The 26,060-nt window shown below is 44.7% G+C and overlaps 1 long non-coding RNA gene across 1 annotated transcript in view; it reads right to left on the reverse strand.

Annotated features, from left to right (window-relative positions):
- Window positions 1–26,060, reverse strand: part of LOC117802426 — a 59,589-nt gene that overhangs the window by 15,980 nt on the left and 17,549 nt on the right. The window contains exon 2 of the long non-coding RNA XR_004625832.1: window positions 959–1,184. This is a non-coding gene — a long non-coding RNA (uncharacterized LOC117802426). The remainder of the gene's footprint in view (window positions 1–958; window positions 1,185–26,060) is intronic.

Below are 26,060 nucleotides of genomic sequence, written 5' to 3' on the forward strand. Positions count from 1 at the left end.
CCAAATTATCTGCAGACTCAATGCGATCCCTGTCAGAATCTCAGTTTGCTTTTTTTTTTTTTCTTCTGAGTCGAATGGACAAGCTGATTCCAAAATTCAGATGGAAATGCAAGGGACCCAGAATAGCCAAAGTCATCTTGAAAAATAAAATGAAGTTAGAGGACCCATACTTGTCGAATTAAAAACCTATTATAGAACAAAAAATAATCAAGACTGTGGTTCTGGCATAAGGAAAGACATATAGATCAATGGAATATAATTGAGTCCAGATTTAAACTCAAAGGCTAATAGCAACCCTGTAGCAGGAAAATTCTGGTAGGACCTGCCACCGGGATAGGATGGCACATCTAAGAGTCGACCAAAGTAAAATGAACATCTGACGGGCTTAACAGCGGGCGAGAAAAAGGCAGGGCTTCGAATTATAGTCCTTTTACTCATGAAAAAGAGATGATTACAAACAAAATGAGAATACTGTTTAACAAGTTTATTCTAGGCAGTCCCACATCCCAAATCCCAAATCCCTTGGGATTTCCATGGAGTAAAACAGTGAAAAAGCATATTCTCGAAGGGAAAAAGGTTTCCCACACCTCATCTCGTAGTTTTGCCATTAAATATGCATCTGTGCTTCTTTACTTTCATCCCCTTAGTTCTAGTCAGTCTTTGTCTCGCTTGTTCCCAAACCTTTCACAGCACTCTTTATTCTCTCTGTGCCTGTCCCTGCCTTCCCAAATCCTCACCGAAAATCTCTCTCTTTCTCACTCTCATACACACAAGCGCACACTAGCCCTGCGTTCTTACCACAGTAGGAAACAGTTCAGTCATAGCATGGATTCTGCATTTGGACTGATCTAACTTTGAATTCAAGTTCTGCTTTTCATTTGCTTGTACCCATCGGGCATGTACTCAAGTTCTGGGCTTGTGTCATTGTCCATAAAATGAGGATAATAAAAATACCTACCTTATGGGGGTTTTGTGATGTTTAAATTGGGTGTATAGAAGGTATTTAGCCCAGAGCCTGGCACACTGTAAATTCCCTCTTGACAGTATGGGCTCGCTGGGACAGCTGTACTGTGTTAGGCACCAGAGAGGTTTGGAAAAATAAACTCATCCTGGACTAATTTTCTTCCGCTGAAGATCAGATCAAGAGAAACCCTGGCTTGCCCCTGGGACAGCGAAAAGTGTATCTGCAAAAGAATGCAAATTCCTTGTTACGGTAGAAATTTTCTTAAACGTGGTATCTCCAGTGCTCGAGTACTGACCCGAGTTTGCCCGTGCTTAATAAATACATGGTTCTATCAAAGCTCTTGCTTTTGAAAAGGGGGATTTTTAGGTTACATATAAACTTATTAAGGGGTATACACTGTGAAAGAGATAACAGAAGCAGGATTTGGCTGGGGGGGAAAATGGCACGGTGTGTGAAATTAATAGCTGTCTCCAATAAGGATATTAAAGGTCTGATGATGAGTACGGTGGTCAGCTCTGTTCCGTCTCCACTGAGACAGAAATGAATAATGAGGCTTAACTGTGACATTTAAAGTAGAGATTTAGCCAACAACTTTGGATTAAACACACTTAGAATAAAAGAAACTGGTAATACAAAACAGTTTATAATGTAAAGAACTGTTTGGCTTTGGATGGGAGTCATTGACACTTATGAAAGGAATGTCTTTATGAAAACAACCATTGGCTGTTCTGTGGATTGTTTTTTTCCTGCTGCATTCATTTATTGCACAGCTTACTGGATAAGTTGGTAGATAATTTTTGGCGATTTTTTAGCTAAGACATTTTAATGAGCTTTTATCACGGTTTGAAAAAACACAGCCCACCCTCAGACCAGGTTGCGGACCTTCGTCAGCCAGCGGAGCACCTGCCCCAGCCCAGCCTCCTGCAACAAGACTCTTCCATTTCTTCGCCTGTAAGCCTCACAGGCTTCTGTCTTCCAGTGAAGATCTTGGCACCTGCTGTGAGCTCTTTCTCTCTACCCCAAGAGCTGTCAGCATCTTAGGTGACCTTAAGATGCACGTTGCTGACCAGAGCTCCTCATTTCATGGACACACCTTGACCTTGTCCCACCAGGCCACTCGCCCTCTGAAACGGTAACTTGTGACCCTTCCAACTAGCGTACCCAATTACTTCCCAGATAACACTCTGACATCGACAGCCCACCTTGTTTCTTGAGTCAACTCTCTCCTGATTTCCAGGGTGACTGCTTCAAACACCCACCTGCACCCCCCAGCAGATCCCCCCACCCTGGCCACAGAGGCGGAAATAGATCTTGCCAGAAAAGAACATCTGTAACATTTCCCACCAACTCTTCACCCCCTGCCTTCTTCCACCTTCCCCCTCCCCTCTGGTTACAATGCTCAAGGTCACCTTCATCCATCCTATCCTCCTGAGCTCTGGACCCCTCCTCAACCACTTGTCAGGAATGGATTAGTTCCTCTTTTTATCTTCAGTCTCTCCCTTTCTGCATACTCTTCCCATTAGTGTTTAACCATGCTCATTTTCTCTCATCTTAAAAAATAAGATAAAAATCTCCATCAGTCCCCACTTCTAACCTGTCTCCTGTCTCTCCACAAAAGACCTATTTTCTCCATCTACCCCCTCACCCCATCCCACTCGAGCTCTGGCTCCAAGGACACCAGAACGGCTTTCACTGGGGCCACGCACTGACCAAGTTAAAGCTCTCTACAGTCAAACCTTCTTTCCTTGGTTTCTTTCTTGACCTCCAGGCAACATCGGGCCACTGCACACTCAGCCCTGATCTCTCACCCTCTGTGATGCCAGCGCTCTCTTGGTCTCAAATACTCTCTGTCTCTCCTCTGCTTTCCAATCTCCCTTACAGTCTTCTTTCTAGATCCTCTCCACCCTCCAAGGATGCATTTTGTCTTATATTTTATCCTAGGGCTTTGCCCTAAGCTCTTTTCTCTTTTCACTCTCCAAATTCTTCCTGGATGAGCTCAGTCACTCTCAAGGTCATTCACTGTCAATAAAGTCTGGCCATTGTCCTAATAACCAGGGCCTGCAAATAGTACTTTGAATGGCGCACAATGTCATTAAGCTAAGAATCTGGAGAGATTATGTTGGATTACCCAGGTGGGCCTTGTATTCGTCTGCTTGGACTGCCATAACAGAAGCCCACAGACCAGATGGCTAAAATAACAGAAATTTATTTTCTCATAGTTCTGGATGCTGTTAAGTCCAAAGGTCAAGGTGCTGGCAGGTCAGTTTCTAAAGGGCCCTCTTTGCCCGGCTTGTAGATGGCCTTTCTTACTTTCTTGCTATGTCCTTACAAGGTCTTTCCTTGCAGAGAGAGAGAGAGACACTGGTATCTTTCCATCTTCTTTTAAAAACACCAGTTCTATTGAATTAACGCCCCACCCTTATAAAGTCATTTAACCGTAATGATCTTAAAGACTCTATCTCTAAACAAGGTCACGTTAGAGGTTAGAGTTTCCATGTGGATTTGGGCAAAGGGAGGGCAGGAGATACACCGTTCAATCCGTAACATGTCCCAAATGCGATCAAATGTATATTTATAATGCGGACCCACAAGGGAGGAGACGCACAGAGAGGAGGTGGTAACATGACCACAGACGCAGAGACTGGGTAATGCAGCACAGACAGAGGAATGCCTGGGGTCACCAGACAAGGGAGAGACAAGGCACAGATGCTTCCCGAGGCCTTTGGCAGGGAGAGTGGCCCGGCCAACACCTTGTTTCAACTTCTGGCTTCCAGAACCGTGAGAGAATAACATTGTGTTGTTCTAAGCCACCCAGTTGTGATCATTGGTGACAGAAGCCACAGACCGTGACTTCACGGGTGAGGTTAGGCCCTGTTCTCTGCTCCCATGGCCCCTGCCTGCCCTTCTCATAACCCAGGTCACACTCTGTTGTGGGGGGTTGTTTGAAGCCAGGCTTCCCCTGTAGACTGCAGGTTCACGAGGGCAGGGACTTCGCCTTTCTTCCCTGCCTCTGAGTCCCCAGGGCCTCGTGCATGACAGGTGCTCAAAAAATATCTATGCGCTGGGTGAACAAACGGTATTGCGAATTTCTTGGCCGGGAAAGTGTTAAACAGTAGACTGAGCCAAAAAACCGAGCTAGAGAACTTATTCCTTATAGGAGACGTTCTCAGTCCTTTGAAATAGTTAGGGACATTCTCATCCGTAGGCCACAGGAATGACCTTTCAGGGACTTTCTCACCACTGACGCTGGGATCCTGGGGCTGCAGTCTTTCTAGCAACTTGAGCTTTGGCGCCCTCTGGTGCCAGAAACGAATCATTTCTTGTTCTAAATCTGTCCAGATTGACACGCATCTGGTTACCTGCTGGGGTACGGGATTTTCTCATTGCAGAGAAATTGAATTTCATCTTTACAATTAAAAGAAATCTACTGGAATTGTGTGTTTAGCCATAAAATCAAAAAAAAGTTACAAAAAGCATATAACCTCCAAAGCCTTTGCAGATGTCCTTTTGAGTGTTTTGAATACTAAGATTTTCTTGTGAAATACGAAATTTCAGGTCATGTTTGCCACAGCATTTTCTCCTCAAATAGCCGTGGTTTTTATGGTCACGTTTAATTAGCATTTGGAAAGCCAACGCTCTGTAAGCAACTGCTTACAATCACGAAAACACAGTGCTCTCCAAAGCCCTTGAACCTTCGTTGCCAGAGAGAAGAAGTTGTTATTCTTTAACATACCACACACACAAAAATGATTGGGGTGTGCGCTGTTTGTAAATAAGAAGTTATGGGTCTGGCCGCCTGTCTGTAAACAGACTTGCTTTGTCGCCGGAGCTTATGAAAATGCTGACAGCGACCGTGTCTTCCAGTTTTCATTCTGTGCGAGCTGCAGCGCCAGACTGGAGCACGCGGCCACGGCGCGACCAAGGATACTCAGCTTCATGTCAAAGAAGTGCCTTCCAAAGTGTAGCTTACGATGATTGGAGAGGAGGGAGCAAGTCAATTCTCTTTTCTCACCAATTACATAATCATTTTAGCGATAATTCGCCCTCATTTCTGATTGATCTTCAAAAGATCACATTGACCTAAAAACACCTTAGTGTGAGGCTTCTCTGAGCCCTCATTCGCACTAGGAAGCTGTTGTTTATAGACACTCAATATTGGTTTCTTTTCTAAATTAAAGAATCCGTTTGTAATATGAACAACCCCCCACTGACTTTGTTTTCTGTATTCATAGTTTCACTCTCCTATCTGTTCAAAGCACACTATACGTCTGTATAGATCACGAGACATTGACTTCTTTTTTTTTTTAATTTTATCTATTTATTTATTTATTTATTTATTTATTTGAGAGAGAGAGAAAGAGAGCACTGGTGGGGATGAGGAGGGCCAGAGGGAGAGGGAGAAGCAGACTCCCCGCTGAGCAGGGAGCCCCATGAAGGACTCCATCCCAAGACCCTGAGATCATGACCTGAGCTGAAGGTAGTCCCTTACCCGACCGAGCCACCCAGGAGACACTGACATTCTGAATTTGGTTCTTACAAAGGGCCAGAATTAAGCCTCATGATGTAACTGCTTTCTGGAAGATGCAACTGTTTGCAAGATGCTTCTTCAGTTGGCGGGATTTTACAGTTTGTTCTTTCTAGAAAGAAATAAGTTGAGATATATATATATGTATATGTGTATATATATATATATATACATATATATATATGAATGGGGCAGAGGTGAAGTGATGGTTTTAAAGACTTGAGAGGCAATAGAGTATAATAGTTGAGTATAAATTTCAAAATCAGACTCCGTGGGTTGGAAACTAGGTGTTGCCATTTATTACTTCTACACCTTTGGGAAAGTTGCTTTCTCCTCTGTGCTTCATAGTCCTTATTTGTAAAATGGTGGTAAAGAACCCCAGAAACCCCATATAGCCAAAACAATCTTGAAAAAGAACAAAGCAAGAAGTATCACGCTTCCTGATTTCAAAATATATCGCAAAGCTACAGCAAATAAAACAGTATGGTACTGGCAAAAACACAAATATATAGATTAATAGAACAGAGTAGCTAACACCGAAATAAATCCACGCATCTATGGGTCAACTGATCTTGAACAAGGGTGCCAAGAATACACACGGGGAGAGAATAGCCCTTTCAACAATTGGTTTTGGAAAAACTAAATATCCACATGCAGAAGAACGAAATTGGACCCGTATCTTTAACCTCACCCAAAAATCAACTCAAAATGAAACTTAAACATAAGACCTGAAATTGTAAACTCCTAGAAGAACACACAGGGGGAAAGCTTCATGACATGGCTCTTGGCAGAGATTCATGGCTACGACACCAAAAGCATAGACAACAAAAGCAAAATTAGAAAGTGAGACTATATCAGACTAAGAAGTTTCCGCACAGCCAGCGAAACCATAAACAAAATGACAAGGCAACCTATGGAATGGGAGAAATATTTGCCGACCATATATCTGATAAGAGGTTAATTTCCAAAATACATAATGAACTACTATAGCTCAACAGCAAAACAACTAATAACTTGATTTATTTTTTTTTAAGATTTTTAAAATTTATCTTAGAGAGAGAGGGTGAGAGCTGGTAGGGAGAGGGAGGGAGGAGCAGACGGAGAGGGAGAGAGAACCCCAAGAAGACTCTGCTGCTGAGCACGGAGCCTGACTTGGGGCTCAATCTCACAACCTGAGATCATGACCTGAGCTGAAACCAAGAGTCAGACGCTCAACCAACTGAGCCACCCAGTTGTCCCTAATAACTTGGTTTAAAAATGAGTGAAAGATTTCAATACACACTTCCCCAAAGAAGACATACAGACAGCCAACAGGTACATAAGTGGTGTTCAGCATCACGAATCATCAAGGAAATGTACATCAAACCCAACTGAGATAATCACCTCACACCTATTAGGATGGCCATCACCAACAAACGAAAGACAAGTGTCGGCAAGGATGTAGAGAAGTTGGAACCCTTGTGCACTGTTGGTGAGAAGGCCAAATGGTACAGCTGCTGTGGAAAACAGTATGGAGGTGCCTCTACATTTTTTAATAGATTTTCGTATGACCCAGCAATCCCACTTCTGGCTATTTATCCAAAAGAATGAAAATCAAGATGTCGAAGATTTTAGCACTTCCGTGTTACTACACCATTGTTCACAATGGCCAAGATGTGGAAACAACCTAAACACCCATCCACAGATGAACGGATAAAGAATACATGGAATACCGGGGCGCCTGGGTGGCTCAGTCGTTAAGCATCTGCCTTCGGCTCAGGGCATGATCCCGACGTTCTGGGATCGAGTCCCACATCGGGCTCCTCCGCTGGGAGCCTGCTTCTTCCTCTCCCACTCCCCTGCTGTGTGCCCTCTCTCGCTGGCTGTCTCTCTGTCACATAAATAAATAAAATGTTTTTAAAAAAAAGAATACATGAAATATTATTCAGCTTTTAAAAAGAGGGAAATCCCACAAGGTGCAACAACATAAGTGAACCTTGAGAGTCTATGCTAAGTGAAATAAGTCAGTCACAGAAGGACAACTGCTGCATAATTCCACTTAAATGAGATATCTGAAAAAGTCAAACTCATAGAGGCTGATTATAGTATGGTGGTTCCCAGGGCTGGGGTAAGGGGAAAATGGGGAGTTACTAATCAATGTACATAAAATTTCAGTTCTGCAAGATGTACGATATTGTCCCTATGGATAACAATACTGTATTGTGCACTGAAAATTCTATTAAAAGGATCACATATTAAGTGTTCTTACCTGCATACATACAATAAAGTTAAGAGAACTGAATGAGTCAATGTTGCAAAGCACTTATAATGACATCTGGCACATAGAAAATATATACATGTATTGTTTTCTAATTATTATTGCATAGCCTCATGGCACCTCACTGCCAGCAATGAGGGTTGCTCCTCTTTGCTCTATTTCAACCCTTCTGCCTAAGCCAGATGGTCATTTCTTCCAGGAAGAGAAGTTCACTATAAGAGTCCTTTAATTCTGGTTGGACAGATTGCCTGCCATCTGAGTTAATTCTCAAAGTTTACAGAGAATGTTTCATGAAATGTTGAGTTGACTTGCACCCACTAAAATGGGGGCAAAGCCCCTTAAACAGATCATGTGGGGATGAGAGGGTGGGTTCTAGAAAGGATGCTGTGGCAGGGAAAGGGCTTTTTCCAGCCTATAAACTTGCCCAGTTCCCTCTGTGGTCCCCACAGTGGGCCCAGCAAAGCTGGTTGACATCTTGGAAAACAGAACTTGTGGGAAACCCTGTGGTATGTGGTTTTCAACATCATGGCTTCCCCCTGGAGTCCAGTTCAGTGACTTGTCCCAAGCAGGACAGGAAGTGAGTATGGGGAGGGGGTTGGATCACTCCAGGGGAGCCAATTGGAATAATAGGTCTACTGGAAAGCACAGCTTTTCAACTTAAAAAGGAGTAAAATTCTGACACACGCCACAATATGGATGAAACTTGAGGAAGTAATGCTAAGTGAAATAAACCCATCACAAACAAGCAAATACTACATGATTCCACTCACATGAGGTACATAGAGTAGTTAAGGTCATAAAGACCGAAAGTAGAATGGTGGTTGTCAGGAGTTGGGAGGGAAGAATGGGGAGTTATTGTTTAATGGGTACAGAATTTCAGTTATGCAAGATGTAAAGAGTTCTGTGGATGGCTGGTGGTGATGGTTAGACAAAGATTTGAATGTACTTAACACCACTGGACTATACACCTAAAAATGGTTAGGATGGGGCGCGCCTGGGGGGCACAGTCAGTAAGCATCCCACTCTTGGTTTTAGCTCAGGTTGTGATCTCAGGGTCGTGAGATGGAGCCCCACATGGAGCCCCATGTCCAACTCTGTGCTCAGCACAGTCTGCTTGAGATTCTTTCTCCCTCTGCCCCTCCTGCTCGTGCTTTTTTTTTCTCTCTCTCTCTCTAATAAATAAGTAAATCTTTAAAAAAAATTGGTTAGGATGGTAATTTGTGTATTTTATCACAATTAAACATTTAAAATAAATAAATGCATAAATACGTCTTGTATGGCATAGAATTCTCTCCCTTTTCTTGGTCTCCAGAAGTTGAATGGGAACATAAGATAGCAAGATGTGCCATCTTGTTGCATTTATTCCCATAGACCACTGCATTGAGGCTTTCTGATTTTCAATTATTCATTAAACAAATATTTACTGACTATGTACTCGGCCTTGTTCTAGAGGCTGAAGTTATTGCAGTGAACAAAGAGTTCCCCCAAATTCCCTCTCCATGGGGATCTCACCTTCCAGCAGGTGAAGAAAAACAGTAAATAAAATGAACAAGTAGGATATATGGTATTTAGACAGCAACGAGAGCTATGGAGAAGGAGGATGGAGCGTGTATAAGGGTCGTAATTTTAAATAAGGTTGTCAGAGTAGACCTCGCTGAGAAGATGATATGTAAGACTTGCATGAGATAAGGGAATTAGTTATGCTGGTGTCTGGAGGAAGACCATTTCAGGCAAAAGAATAAGTGAGTGCAAAGGCCCCAAGGTAGGAGTATGACTGATATGGACAAGGAAGAGCAAAGGAGCCATAGTGGCTGGATCAGAGGCGGTAAGGGAGAAGTTGTCCAGGATGAGGTTACAGACTTAAGAGGACAGCCCAGATCATGAAGGCCATGGCAGCTGTTTTTTAGTAAGATTTTGGCTCTTACTCTGAGATGGTAGTTAGAGGAATGATATGTTCTCACTTGTGTGTTGAAAGGATCACTGCTGGGGGTCAAAGGCAGAGCCAGGGAGACTGGTGGGATTGTAATATTCCAGGCAAGATATGCTGAGAGCTCAGGCCAGGTAAATAGCAATGGAGGTGGTAAGAAGTCATAAGATTCTGGGTGTATTTTGAAAATAGGAAGTTTTGTGTGCCGGTCTCAGTCTACCAATAACCAATGTTGTGGTTGGACAAGCCCTTGTGGTTCTTGTTATGATTGTAAGACATCCTTTAGCAATAACCATCAGGAAACTTTGAAAAAACAAAAGTTTGTTACTTATAGGACCTGGAAATTTCCTAGCACACCTGGCACCACACAGCAAGGTCACTGGCAAAGAAGGGGGCACGGGTCTGAGGTTCTGCTTTTATTGGGGGTGAGGGCGAGGACCTAGGGTTTTACCAGGCTCATTCTTCATGGATGAATTTAAAACTCAAGAGCAGGAATTTAAAATGTGGGAAGAGCAAAAACAAGTGGTCCAAATGGTCAGTTACTGAAATCAACCAAGACCTCTAAAACAAGGAGCCTCAACGTGGGAAGGTGGCCTGGCTGTATACCTGGTCCTGTGGCTGACAGTGTGTTTTTCGTGTTTTTCGAGATAGCCATCTTTGAAGTGATGCCTCTTTGAAATGGATGCCTCAGTCATCAAAGCTTAAGGCAGGCACTTACGTTATAGAAAAGGAAGGAAGGAAGGAAGGAAGGAAGGAAGGAAGGAAGGAAGGAAGGAAGGAAGGAAGGAAGAAAAGAAGGCAGGAAGAAAAGAAGGAAGGAAAGGAAGGAAGGAAGAAAGAAAGAAAAGGAAAGAAGGAAGGAAGGAGGGAAGGAAGGAAGGAGGGAGGGAGGGAGAGAGAAAGAGAGAGGAAGGGAGGAGAAGGAAGGGGAGGGTAGGGGAAAAGAAAAGAAAAAGAAAAACAGAAAAAGAAAACCCACTGTCATGGTTCAGAGGATTTGCTGTGAGACTGGACACGAGTCTCAAGAGAAAGAGAGAGAAAGGTCGAAGATGACCATGTTAGTTTCCTGTGGCTGCTGTAACACAGCCCCACAAACTTGAAGGCTTAAAACAACAGATATTTCTTCTCTCACAGTTCTGGAAGCCAGAAATCTGAAACAAAGGAGTTAGCAGGGCTGCCTTGTCTCCAGAAGCTCCAGCGGATATTCTGTTCCTCACCTCTTCCAGCATCTGGGGGGCCAGGCATTCCTTGGCTCGTGGCTGCCCAATTCGGGTCTCTGCCTCCATCCTCTATCCTCCATCACATGGCCTTCGCCTCTGCATCGATGTCATCTCTTCTTTTGTCTCTTATAAGGACACTTGTCATTGGATTGAGGGCCCACCCGGATGTTCAATGTGATCTCATCTCAAGATCCTCAACTTAATTACATCTGCAAAGACCTTCTTCCCACATAAGGTCACCTTCATGGGTACTGGGGGTTAGGACGCAGACATATCTTTCTGGAAGTCACCACTCAACTCACTGCAGCGACTCTAAGTTATTTCAGCCTGAGCAACGGCAAGGATGAACTCGCCAACCACTGAGATGGGGAAGAATATGGCTTGAACATTTGGGAGAAGAGTCCAGGCCCTCAGGGGCAGACACGTCAGGCTTGAGATGCCCATCTAACATCCAGGGGAGGTGCCGAGCAGGCTGGGGGGACGAGCCTGGAGCTCAGCGCAATGTACGGATTGAGATACAAATACAGAGGCGCCAGGATGTGGATAGCCTTGAAAGCCACGAGACCCATGACGTCCGCCAAGGGAGGAGTGCAGAGGGGAGAAGGAAGCGTGCCAGCATCCAGAGGGCCCAACTGAGGGACTGAGGGGAGCCCCCAAGGAGATGGAAGGAGAAGCAGGAAAGGGTGAGGTCCTAGACGCCAAATGAAGAACTTACTCCAAGGAGGAAAGATTGATCAGATCCTTGCTCGGCCTGTGGCATCCCCCTTGCCAATTCTCAGCCCTGGCTCAGGTACAAGTTGAAATTCCCTCCATGGTTTCCTGTCATATAAGATTTTGCAATTTTCAAGTGACTCCTCATTTATGATGTGGGAAAGCCAAGTGGCATCTACGTGAATTCATCTCAAACACCGTCAAGTTGTCTTACCATGAAGCGCGTTTTCGAAGTGTTCTGTTTTTGTGTTCATCAGCAAAAAATTTTTGTTGGGTCAGCATTTAGAGCCCTTGACCCTGAAAGAAAGGCACGGGACTCCTCCCCACACAGGGTCAGAAGAGACCCCAAGACTGAGTCCTAAGCTTTTAAATTTTCTAGGTTCCTGAGGTAAAGGCCTTGTTGTCCCTAATAGCCCTGGAGGCTGTGTGAGGAAAAGCCCTCAGAGGAACCGCTCTGCGAGGTTCTATTGCTAGAGAAGAGCATGGCCACTTCAGGAGCGAAGCAACATTTACTGAGAAACTCCCTTAATTCCACGGGCTTCACGGAAAGGCTGTCCCACGCCGCCAAACAGCTGGCCAAATCGATCAACAGAGCTAAACATCCGACACAAGTTGTCTGCCAGCCAGTGGGGGAGAAAGCAGCATGAGGTGATTGACCGGATTTTCCACCAAATGGGCATCTGAAAGAGGCAGCTTAAATCTTGAGCAGTTTTTAGTTTTTTAGTGAATGATCTTCAATGGCTAAATTAGAGAATTGAGCGCTATGTCCTAAAGAATACATCTTGTGGAAACTGTTTTTGTGTATCTGTGGCCAAAATACCTCAGGTTTCACTAGCCCGTGACCACAACTGGGATTTCATGTATATTAATACCTGAATCTCCATGACTCGTAGCCTCCCCCAGTTTGACATCAAGATTCCCCTCCCTGAGTGTATTTGGGGATCCCAGGGTATGTATTTATAGTGTCCTTCAAGTTGCAAGCTGGGCTGAGAGGGGACCTCAACCCTGACCCCAGAGAAGCTCCTCCAAGCAGATGGCTACTCTGCTCGCCCAGAGTCCCCGCTGCACCCGGGTGATGTGGGGCTGGGCCGGCTCGGAAACTCCAAGTGGCAGAAAAGCCTCGTGTCTCTGGTGAAGTAAGAACATCCCCAGGGGCGCCTGGGTGGCTCAGTCAGTTGAGCCTCCGACTCTTGATTTCGGCTCAGGTCATGATCTCAGGGTTGTGAGATCGAGCCCTGCATCAGGCTCTGCATTCAGCAGGGAGTCTGCTCTCTCTCCCTCCTTCTCCCTCAAATAAATAAATAAATCTTTAATAATAATAATAATAAAAAGAACATTCCCTGCTTATACTCAGAGGGTTGACAACACAAGGGCTCTTGAGCCTCACAGCGCCACGAGCCTTAGTCACAAGGCCTTTCAAGGCAGGCACAAAGCCCTCTTCTACCCTGGGCCTGAAGTCCGTGCTGCCCGTGTGGGAGGCGGCTCTGCAAACAGCCCTTTGAGTGGAGTGGGTCTCACTGGCAGCGCGCTCCCATCCCCCCCAGGGGGCTCCTCACCCCTGGGGACGTCAGTACAGTGGTATTCCTTATCCACGGTTTCAGTCCCCCACGGGGCAGTCCAGAAGCACGTGATTCTCCTTCTGAGGTCTTATCAGAGGGTCAGTCGTGGCCTCCGTCACCCGCCTCACTTCACCCCCTCATGCAGGCACTGTCATCTCACATCACCACACAAAGAAGGGTGAGTAGAGTACAGTAAGATATTCTGGGAGAGAAACCACATTCACATAATGTTACAATTGCTCCATTTTATCATTGTTGCTAATTTCTTCCTGTGCCTAATTTATAAACTAAGCTTCGTCATGGGCATGTATGTGTCAGGAGCAAGAAATCTTATCCCCTTGGGGCGCCTGGGGGGCTCAGTCAGCTAAGTGCCTGCCTTCGGCTCTGGTCATGATCCTGGGGTCCTGGGATCGAGCCCCATGGCAGTCTCCCTGCTCGGCGGGGAGCCTGTTTCTCCCTCTCCCTCTGTTCACCCCCCACCCTTGTGCTCTCTCTCTCTCTCTCACTCTCTCTCTCTCAAATAAATAAATAAAATCTAGAAAGAAGAAAGAAAGAAAGAAAGAAAGAAAGAAAGAAAGAAGAAAGAAAGAAAGAAAGAAAGAAAGAAAGAAAGAAAGAAAGAAATCCTAGTCCCTCAAACGTCCTTCTAGCTTGACTAAGAATCAAATTACCATGAAACAGATGGACAGGAGAAAATCAAATTTGATATGTACAGGGAACACACAGAGACATGGGAATTCTAAAGACAGTCAGGCAAAATGAGGTATTCATGTCGTTCTGAAGTGAGAAGGGAGTGGGGGTCTGGGGCTTCAGAGGAAAGGAATGCACTTCACAGGGTGCTAAGAAGAGCAGATGTGTGGTAATTAGATGTTTGCTCTGCCATGCAGATGGGTCACTCAGGTAAAATATACCTCCAGTAGTAACCCTGATTCTGGGAAAGACCCCCAATTTAGATTTTTCTGTGTGGTTAAGGGAGGGACAAAAGTTTCTCTTGAGCCCACAGGGTCTCAAGTGCCTTCATTTCAAAATAATCCACATGCTGAAGTGGCACATTCTAGGGGGGCTTGTCCCAAACCCCCTCATATGCATAGGAAAAAACATAGCATGTACAGGGTTCAATAGCAGCATGCTTCAGGCATCTACCGGTGACCCTGGAATGTTTCCTCTGCAGATAAGGGAGGAGAACTATGGCGGTCACCTAATTTCACTTTCCAGAGCCTTCTGAATCCCCACTCTGTCTCCAACTGAGACGCTTCTCTAAAAAGCTTTCTTTTTAAGATTGGAAATGTTCTATCTTCTAAAATGATAGCCCAATGGACTGTTTCCAATTCCAGCAAAAGACAGACACCATAGGGAAAATAAGAGCGGTGGTTAGAACCCTTTGGAAGAGAGATCCACGCCACGGCTCCTCTGGAGGCCTCCATACCCGTCTACCTGACAGAAAACCCTCGGCTTGCCCTGGGAGTTGCTGGAGACCCATGGAACTATTTCAGCCTTGACGCAGCCTCCCAGCACCCAATAAAGGGAGGGACTCCTGAAGTGGAGACCACAACATATTTTTTCTCCACCGCAGTCCTCTCCGAATCATACTGTTGGATTATCTCGTAGAAAGAAAAGGATTCAGCAATTTGGAACTTTTCAACAATGGATCAAATTCATAGTCTTAGTGTTAATAAGAAGATTCTTGATTTCTTTGAGTGTTTACTATGTGTTAGCCACTGTGCTATTTATATAAGAATATATATTTATATATTTAAGAATACATATATTCTTATTTGGTATAATATATACACATATATATATCTGTATATATACATATTCCTATTTAATCCATACACCAAGCTTATAACATGGATTTAGTATCCCAACTTTACAGAAAAGCAAATTGAGGCTCAGAAAGTTATTAACAAGGCCACACAGCTAGTAAGTGCTGAATCCAGGAGCCCAACCCACTGTAGTTGCAAAGCTTCAACTTTGAACCACAATGCCGTATTAGCTTTTAACGTTCGGATGTAAAAACATCACCCCAAACCCTCTCTGAAAACATAAAAGCCCTTCACAAAACACAATTTTATTGATGGGTTCCTTTGGACATCATTGCTGTAAATTTGGTCTGTGTGCCCAGAAAGACTAGTGTACTTTCGAGAAAGAAAACACACGCTGGGTCATCCTCCCGAGTGCTGTGCTGCTGAGAAGGCTGGCCCCACGAAGCTGCTGGGAGTGGAGGTATGGGACAGTGGTCCGTAGGAAGGCTCCTGCCAGGAGTCCCAGGGCCGGTTTCCCTTGATTCCGGGACCCTGTCTTCAGTAAAGTAATGGCACCTCCCAGGAGTTCCTCAACCCCACACCTGCAAGGTCCCAACAAAGCTGGCAGGCGTGGTCAGGTGACCCGCCACCAGCCTCCACCAGCCTCCACCAGCCTCCACCAGCCTCCAGGGAATGCTCAGGGGGATTGGGCCAGGCTACTGAGAAGAAGCAGCGAGTTCCTACGAAAGATTCTAAATCACCAGAGGATGCTACCTTTATTTCAGAAACCAAGGAGTTTCGTCTGCCAGGCCATCACTCTGGTTTTGTTCACCACCAAGTAATTTCTCTAAAGATGAGCTCAGAAATGAAAAATAAAGTGATCATTGAAAGTTTTATAACAGTGCCTGCCCAGGGGCTATTTTCAAATAACATCCCTTTGAAATCTGATTCTTGACATTTTTTTTTTCATCATCCAATGATTGGAACCGCTTTTTGGGTTAAGTGAAATTTCACTTTAGAATTATGTTGCTTTATAACCGCCCCCTCCCAAATTGAGGTATTCATTTTAACTCTTCTTCTCATCCAAAAGAAACATCAAATTCAAGTCTGGAGAAAAAAAAAATGTGACGATTTCCTCCTTTTCATCAACGTAAGTGTGTGAGAATTCTAAAAAAAAAAAGCTGGTAAATTATTAACTTTCAAGAGATGAGACAGATAATGCAAGCTGAGATGGCATGTGAACGTCCCAAGCACGCGGACAGCAATCCTTGCAGGAACTGTAAATCGAAGCTTTGCAATGAAATGCACCAGCAGAACCAATTCATTTGCATTCCATTTTATAGGACACGAAATAGAGGCTTTAGTGTCACCGTTTCATTATCCCCGTCCCTCATGCATATTGCATGATGAATTAATGTAGTGATGCAAAGTCTGCAGCAACCTTAACGGGGACAGCGGGGGGCTCAGAGCGTCTTCCTCCAAGGTGCACCATCATGGTATTACCTCCCTCTCTTGCCGTAACCTAACAATATCAGAGGCATTGAATCTGGAAAAGAAAGTGACAGGACAGGCCTCTGTGCTGCAAATAATACTTAGGAGAACTAAGCAACTGGAAAGAGAACCCTCCCCTTGGGGAATGGGCAGCCAATGAGAGATTGCTCTGATGATGTCATGCCTGTCTCCCTGGCGAGTCCTTGGTTAAATAGAAACAAAGATAATGATAATGTGCTCCAGGAGTTTGTGAATTCCTTCTGCCTGAACAACTCCTGGCATTTTGCAGACATCTCATTGATCTCAGGAGGTGGGTATGATCTCTGCTTAGGGAATGGCAAGAATTTCAAGCGTGGCACCAGGCTAGCACCCAAAGCGACAGATGGACCTTAGCTGCCTCAGAGCGGCGACATGACTCTCTCTGTCCCTAGGGTTTGCCGGTCTCCCTGGGTTGGGTAGCGTGGAATGTTTTCCAACACCATCAAGCAATTCTCCCTTTCTCGGTGGATCCTGACTCGGTGTCCTACAAATCTCACTCAGTTATGACACGACCTATAGGCTCAGATCACGCGGGTTAAGGGCTAAAATCCCACAGTGCCCATTTCAGACACCAATCGCAAGTCCAATTTGTGTTCTGAGCATCTGGCTAGAAGTCGGAGGTCCCCACAAGCCCTTCTCGGGTTCGGTTAATTTGTTAGCACAGTTCACCGAACTCAGAGAAACATTTGTTTGCCTTGTCAGTTTATTATAAAGGATATTATAAGGGACACAGATGAGCAGGATGAAGAGGGGCATACGGCAAGGTCCAGAGGGTTTCCTGCACAGGGGCGTTTGTCCCCATGGATTGGGGGTGTACCACCTTCCCAGCGCGTGGATGCTTTCATCAACCCAGAAGCTCATCGAATCTCCTTGCTCAGAGTTTTTCTTGGTCTTTCTGGGGACCAGATGCATCTTGAGCTATCTAGAGGCCCCACTTTAAGTTGCCTCATTAGCATAAACTCAGGAGTGCTCTAAGGGGCTCCTTATGAATACCAACAGACCCTTCCATCACTCAGGGAATTCCAAGGGTTTAAGGAACTCTGTGTCAGGAACCAGGACAGAGACCACATGTATTTCCTAGCATACCCCTGATGGGTTTCACCCGCATTTTACAGTGATGGTGGGCAGGGACCACTCCAGCTAAGAGAGGACGGTAACCCCTGGGGTGAGGACTCCAGGACACAGCCCTACATCTAGTCCCACCACCTCCCACCTGATCTATGACAGACTCACTCCAACAAAGCGTACCTCTGACCACATCTTCTCCTGCTCAGAATAAAGTCCTGGCATCACCACAATCACGTCTTTCCGGATTTACCTCCAACCGCTCTCTGCCCACACTGCCGGCTCCAGCCCGGCTCTCCCTTCGCTCACACCTGGGCTGCCCCACCTCTGAGCCTTTTTCATACTGTCCTCTCCGCCCGCCATGCTCTTTTTTTTTTTTAAGATTTCTTTTTTTTTTTTTTGTTTATTTGCAAGAAAGAGAGAACAAGTGGTGGGGAGAGGCAGAAGGAGAGAGAGAGCAGGGAGCCTGACACAGGGCTCAATCCCAGGACCCTGGGATCATGACCTGAGCCGAAGGCAGACGCTTAACCAACTGAGCCATCCAGGGGCCCCATCCGCCGTGCTCTTCTTCCCGCGCATGTCCCAATCCTTCCCCGTTTCCACCTGCATCCGCAATGCTTGTCCCAGTCAGCCACCCCCTCCTCAGGAGAAAACTCTTCATTAGTTTAAAGATAGAAAGAGGTGCAGGGTCTAGGTGGTGATTCTCAAACATTTTTGTCTGAGGACCTCAAACATTTTTTGTAAGACCCTTTGTCCCCTCACATATTTTAAATTGACTTGAAAAGATATTCGTTATAAGTGTAAGTAACTGCAAAGACGGTCACTTCGGATGTCGCGGATCTCGGACGCAGGTGTCCATCAGGTCGCCTGGAGCGCAGGTGAGAACATGCTCTCAGAGTCCCCGATTCTGTGGCTCTGGGGCCAGGCCTGAGAATCTGTCTAGTTCCCAGGGGATCCAGATGCTGTGGGCTCAGGAACCACACTTTGACAACTGCTGAACTGGGTACTGAAAATATTGACATTTCAAAATAAACTGTCGTATCACTCTTTTAAGTGCAGCCAGCGGGATCTAAATACCACAGCAATTTGGGAGCCACGACCGTCCACTTTAAAAATTACAAGAATAAGCTCTTTGACAATTGGAAATATTATACTGTTCCTTTTTCTCCTTGAGCTTTCATTCCATTCTATTTCCTCCATTGAGTTTTGTGCTAATGCAATATATTTATTCTTGAAATTACTTTATTGATCATTCTTTCATACATGTCTGCCATAAATGTGTGTAGAAACTGGAATTGAAATTCATTTCAATTTCCTGTAACTATTAGGCTCTGAGTGTTTGAAATGTTTAGTTTAGATTGAGTTATAATCACAATTATTAGGAGTATACAATTGAATAAAACAACGTATATGTATTTATTAAAGATGAAATGCAAAATTGTATTGGAAATGTATGTCTTAATTAGATGGGACTGATCTTTTTTTTCAATTAGTTCTTGTATTTTTTCATTAATATTCCTTATTGGTTGAATGATACAAGCTTCTACGTGGATTCTATTTCTTTTTTTTTCTTCGGGAAGGGGTGGCATGGGGCAAAAGGAGAGGGAGAGAGAGAATCCCAAGTGGGTTCCATGCCCAGCGCAGAGCCCAACAACGGGCTCAATCTCACAACCCTGAGATAGCAATCTGAGCTGAAGTCATGAGTCGGGTGCTTAACCAACTGAGCCACCCAGGCACCCCAATTTCCTTTCTTTTTTTTCCCCCATTTTTTAAAGAGACATGCATTTGGGCATCTGGGTGTCTCAGTCGGTTAACTGTCCCATTCTTGATTTCAGCTCAGGTCTCAATCTCAGGGTTATGAGTTTAAGGCCCAGGTTGGGCTCCAAATAAAAATTAAAAAATAAAGACACACACATCAAAGAATATTGTTGATATGAATAAGTAGGCGAAAATGGAATGAATTTTGTGACTTCAATTTTACTTCATTCTCTAAATGACATCCAGGTTATTTAGACCAACAATCATATAGTGCTCTAACATCTAAAGTTATTCTTTATGATCCACCAGCTAAAAATTTAATTAGGTTCTCCTTCAGTACAGTTGAAAGCAATGAATTAGAAAACGTGGTTTGCAAAAGGGTTTGGTAGCCAAATATTTTCAGTATTGACACCATTATTTCAAATTCTTTGCTTTACTGGAGGTTTTCTTGTATTTGTTTGCTGGGTTGGGAGTTTCTGATTTGGGGAGAGGGGTTGCTTTTTTAATTACTAGGACAGAGGTTAGCAAACTGAGGCTGGCTGCCGGCAGCCAAATCCTGTCCAACCTGCTTTTGAACGCTCTCGAGCCAATAATGGTTTTTACATTTTTAAAAGACTGTAACACACACACACAAGAACACACAAACAGGGACGCCTGGGTGGCTCAGCCGGTCAAGCATCTGCCTTTGGCTCAGGTCATGATCCCAGAGTCCTGGGATGAAGCCCTGAGTTGGGCTCCTTGCTCAGCGGGGAGTCTGCTTCTCCCTCCCCCTCTGCCCCTCCCCCTGCTTGTGCTCACTTGCTCCCTCTCTCTGTCAAATAAATAAATAAAATCTTAAAAAAAAAAAAAAAGTACATATAAACAGACAGTTTGTGGTCCACAAATTCTGAAATATTTACTATCTAGCTCTTACCAAGTAAAGCTTTCCAGCTCCTGGTTTAGGACAAAGCAGCCTGGTTAAGAATCAGGAAGGTGCACATACAACTTTGTTTACAAACAAGAATGAAAGAATGGCCTTTGGGAAGGATCTGTCCTGATCCTAGGTTCTCAGGATGGTCCATTTTAGAAGAGATACATATGAAAGTTTAGAATCTGGAAAATGATTCCGTATCTATTGCTGCCTAACAGACCACCCAAACTTTGTGGGTTAGACAGGAACAGTCCTGTACTTGGTTCACAAACCTGTGGCTCGGGCAGGACTACTCAGAAGGGAGCGTCCTGGGAGGGCAGGTAGACCTGCCTCAGGAGTCACGCAGATGCACTCGGCCAGCTCTAGTGGCTGAGATAGTCACAAAGGCCTACCCTGGTTCAGGGGGCAAGAGACACAGACTCCTTCTTTTTGGGGTATGCAAGATTCCAGAAGAGCACGCGGGTGGGAAATACTGTGTAAGTTCTTTTTGGAAAACAAAATTGACCATACCCTTAAAACCGTCTTCACCCACATACCCTTTGAAATATCTTGGACTACCTCTGGGTTAGGTTCCCTCATTTGAGACGACAGGTACAGCAAATAAAGCGTCGGCTTTTGAGTCAGAAAGACTGGGTTTGAATCCTGGCTCTGTCACTTCCTGCCTCTGTGATCTGGGGAGGGCTGTCACTTGCTGTCTCTAAATGTCAATGATCCCTATTATAATATCCACCTCAAAGTTGTTTAGAGAACCGCACAAGAAATTATTTCTGCAAAACTGCCAACCACGGAGCGAAAATCGGTGTAGAGAAATTTCCTTCTCCAGTTGCCCTTCTCCTAACATTCTATCTATGCCTCTACTGAGCCACTTGCAACTTTGAACTTTGTCCTGTCATTATTTGCATACAAACTAACCTCCCCTGCTAGAGCATAACCAACCTGAGGGCATCAGGTAGGTCTTCCCTCTTCATTCCCTCCCCCAACAACACACACGTGCTCACGCAGCTCCTAACCCAGGACCTAAACATGGCGGTCATTTAGCAAATCTATGAGGACCGCTAATCACGGACATTTTCCACTGAGCTTACTTCAGTGTGATCACAAAGATGACTCAATCCATGCTTACTGATGAGTTTGTTGCCACAAGTCCACATGCCAGTTACCACTTTGAGTTGCACCAAGGAGAATGCTAGAGAAGTGTGCTCCCCATGCGCGCCTGGTCATTTGCAAGCATGCCAGATGCACCTCTTTGGGGGGTCATGGGAGACGGGCCTTGTGGTCCACAGCTGTGCTCATGATTAAAAGAAAACAGAGTGAGTCGGTACCCCTTTGGCCTAGTGAAGAGTGTATACATCATGGTAAAGTATTGGCTTTGCAGTCAGATGGTACTTCTCTCATCACCCGCCTTTTCTTTTTTTTTAATTGTGGTAAAATAGACCTACCAAAAAACTTGCCATCTTAACCATTTTTAGGTGTACGGATTAGTGGCATGAGTACAACCAATGCTGCCAGCCATCTCCAGAACCCTTTCCAGCTTGCAACACTCCATGCCCATTGCACAACTCCCCATTCCCACTTCCCCCGGGAATCACCATTCTACTTTCTGTGGCTATGAATTTGACCACGCTAGGTCTCTCACACGAGTAGAATCATACGGTATTTCTTTTTGCGACTGGCTTATTTCACATAACATAATATTCTCAAGGTGCATCCATGTTGTAGCATGGGTCAGGATTTCCTTCCTTGTAAGGCTGAATGATACTGAATTATTGCAATATTCCAATATTTATATTGCAATATTCCATTATATGTACACACGTTTGTATGCATGTATATTTGGTCACTCCATTTATCCATTATGGACACGAAGGTTTCATCCACCTTTTAGCTATTGAATAATGCTGCAATGGCTATGGGTATACCAGCCTACTTATGCCTACCTCTTCATCTAAGTAGACTTTTCTCCCCAGTTCTAGTCTATCTGTAATTCTCTTAATTTCCACCATCAAATCCTTCAACTTTTCAAGCATAGCAAGGACACAAAGTTAGCTCCCACTGAAATTGAGATAAACAGAGAAAATGTACCTACTTTGTTTTGCCTATAATTAGTTCGATATTCCTTGGCCCTGGAACTGCGAATGTGTCAGAAAAAAAATTAACTTAGGTCCTACCATGTTTCAGTTTGTTTTGATCTGATCATTTATATATTTTTAGGATTTAATCTTTTCAGATAAAAATGCTCACTTCTGGGGCGCCTGGGTGGCACAGCGGTTAGGCGTCTGCCTTCGGCTCAGGGTGTGATCCCGGCATTCTGGGATCGAGCCCCACATCAGGCTCCTCTCCTAAGAGCCTGCTTCTTCCCCTCCCACTCCCCCTGCTTGTGTTCCCTCTCTCGCTGGCTGTCTCTATCTCTGTCGAATAAATAAAAAATCTTTAAAAAAAAAATGCTCACTTTTCAGCCCTGACGGGACGTCTGTGATGATAGAAGTGGTCTACACCCTCACTGGGCCATTCATTGGTTTCGTAAGTACATTTGTCAAAATTCAAACTGTGTACTTAAAATCTGTGGTTTTATCACATGTAAATAATATCTCAGTAGGGGTGCCTGGGTGGTTCAGTCGGTTAAGCATCTGCCTTCGGCTCAGGTCATGATTCCAGGGTCCTGGGATCCAGTCTGGCATCGGGCTCCCTGCTCAGCGGGGAGTCTGCTTCTCCCTCTCGCTCTCTGCCCCTCGCCCCGCTCATGCTCACGTGTGCTCTCTCTCTCTCTCAAATAAATAAATAAAATCTTGTAAAAATAATATGAATATATTATGAATAATATACATAATATAAAATAACATGAAAAAAGTAAAGTTAATTATAAAAACTTTCAAAATCTCACTCTTTCAGCCTTTCCCTCCCATTGCTTCTCTTCTGTAATGGCCCCAGGATATATGAGGGAAGAGAGCTTTGTGTCCCTGACTTGTCCTGGGACACAGAGTCTAGCCAGTTCTCCAACTGAAGAGGAATATAGGATATGATAAGACAAGGAAATGGGTGGGACCTACATTTGCCTCCCCAAGAGGGGAGAGGTAGGGTTTTCTAGCTTGGTATAACCCAAGTAGCAAAATCTGGCACTATCCCCCTGGATGGTCCGAGTGTAACTGCGGTCCGCGGTTCTTTCTTTGCTGTCACTCATTCCCTTACTGACCAACACTTTCACCTGCACCACAGCAGGGTAACCAGCAGCTTAGAGACTTGTTTGGCCTCTTTCTAATGGGCTTGATTAGCACATGTGTTTGTCCCCCTCGTCCTGGGTGGAGGATGTGACTCTGGCTTGGTGTGTGTGTCTGGGGACTTGCTGATCGCAATCGGCTGGTCTCTAGACAATCCTCCTTCTTCTCCTGGTGCTACCGGCCTCAAATGCTGAAATTGGCAATGCTGGTTCAGCACCTCCAGGGCAGGCAATGTGCGAGCACGGCAGGGGTGGGGTAGAGGACTCCTCTCTTATCAACGCAGCCTCATCTTGGTTCTCACTGCAAAATCCTGGGCTTCCCGCCAGCCCATATGGCCAGCTGGTCCACCCCAAGCCCTGCTGTGGGGCCACTCATCCAGTGCTCACAAAGGCCCCCATGCTAAGACCACCAACTCTCAATTCAGCTTCAGCACTGAGTAAGAATGGAGGGCAGCTCAGGAAAGCTAAGCTCAGGGCCTCTCTTTTCCTGATCTGACTGCTTTACTTTTCTAGGCTATGCCCAAGACGGATGGCACAGAGATCATGTACCAAGAAAGCAATGCTCATTAATAATTTCCAGCCATGCGTACTTGTTAAAGGTTCTGAGGCTTTAGGGTCAGTTCCTTGAGAGCCAGAGTCCAGTTATGAAGCTTTGAGAATTTACTGATTTACTCATCCCTTAAATATTGATTGCTTTCTACGGCTTAGTACTGTGTTAGTGCCAGATGTACAATACTCAGCGAAACTGACCCAAGCCTCCAGGACCTCGCACAAGAGGAAAAATCTGATAGTCAAATAATCACAAACGAGTGACCCCACCCTATGTGACCCTCCAGGAAGAGTCCAAGGCGCTCTCTCCCCTAGAGCACAAGCCCCGCAAGAGTTTTGTGGGTTTGGTTCCCCTCTTAGAAGGCAGCCAGGCACAGACTAGGTTCAAAACAAGGATCTGTTGAATGAATGAAAGCTGTGGAGTACTTCTGAGGGGGCAGGGCCAATTGCTTGAGGAAGTGCTATTTTGGCTGATGTTAAAGATAAGAAACTCAATTTTCTGAGCTCAAATTCTACGGAATGAATTTATACTAACCAAACTCTCAGGAGACTCATTTACACACCAGGATACACTTATTACTTTTGCAGTAGGAGATATACCTGACTTAATATTTCCCTAGGAAACGCCCAAAAATATTCCAAGGGGAACTATCTTCGGTATTACTAAAATTCTGTTGAGTTGAGCAGTATTTATGCTTTCAGGGGGCCAAATTAATTATCCACAGGCTAGTAGAGAAGAGCTTGGGATCCGTAAAATGGAAACTACCTAGATGTAAAGGACATTCATACACGCCATTCACACAACTTACATAAAACTACTTTCTTACCAGGGACATTCCTGTGCAAATCAAAGATTCCCCCCTCTCTTGGTAGAACGACAGCTAATCACGTTATTAGAATTATTCCTTTTTCTAGACTCCAAGCTAGGAACTACAACTTAAATGAAACTTCAGGGCCCTATTTTTTTGCCTTTGGCTGTCTGTGAACCTATTCTCATCAAGGCGGTTATCTTCTCAAACTTGTGCCAATTTTACTTTCTTCCTAACTCCCGGGATCCTTTTAAATTGGAGTCTATGGAGGCGTTTTGTATGCCTCTTACAGGAAGACCTCCATGCATTCATGTGCTCTCCCTGGGTCACGTATATATTTCTGTATGGCTATGTGCGTGTGTTTCCGTGTGACTCCCCAGTCATCTGCATTTATGTGCGTGGATTGAGAGTGTGACAGCAAAGTCTTGTGCTTCACTTCACAAGCCCGATGTGAACCTTCACCTCGCTGTTTAGGCACATCAGTCACCCATGGATACAACCACGTACATATCTGAGTGTTGAAAGCATACACATATATTTACTACCACGAGTTCTTCAGGGACACTTTGAGGACTGCTCAGGACTGCCTGGTTGCCCGGAAGTGACAATCTATTTGAGCCAGAAGAACGTTGAGTCCAGGGGGAATCTAGAAGGCTGGGCCCTTCCTGGACCCCAGAGAATCCATCATTTGCTCAGCGATGGGGAGAAAAGCAGGGAATGAGTTAACGTGGATGCTGGCAGATCTCAGAAGAGTATTTTGCTCACAAAAACTGAAAATAGCATGTGGAAGTAGGACATGTGAGCCTTATGGAAAAGCATTAAAGGATACTTTGTAACAAAATGCCATTCAGGAGGTAGGGGATCTCTACAGTCCCTGTGGGCCTAAAGCTCTGTGGATCCAAAGGGTCATTTTTAGCTCATGAAAGATAATAAAGTTAATTTCTTTACAACGAAGATTCCCCCCCATCTGACTTTATAAAAAAGATGTTCTTGGTCAGAGCTTTCCATATTGACAGTAGGTATTTCCTTCGAGAAGTGGAACAGACACACTAGTCCCAATAATTATCCTAGAAGAGTTGAGAAATAAGGGCCAACAGAGCACCGGGAGGAAAGAGTGAGAAGCTGAGATTTCATCAATACACTGGCCTGAGGGCCTTTGAGGTCAATGTATTGGGCTTGCTGAACCCACACCTCTGGCCCTGTCACCCCGCTCCTCCCCTCTGACACCTGGCTTTATTTTTCCATGAGTGCTGAACATACTTTGAATTAAACATGTCATTTGAAAAAAAAATGCACTTTCATCACCACGTATTAATT

The sequence above is a fragment of the Ailuropoda melanoleuca genome, chromosome 5 (assembly GCF_002007445.2).
Source record: "Ailuropoda melanoleuca isolate Jingjing chromosome 5, ASM200744v2, whole genome shotgun sequence".
NCBI lineage: Eukaryota > Metazoa > Chordata > Mammalia > Carnivora > Ursidae > Ailuropoda > Ailuropoda melanoleuca.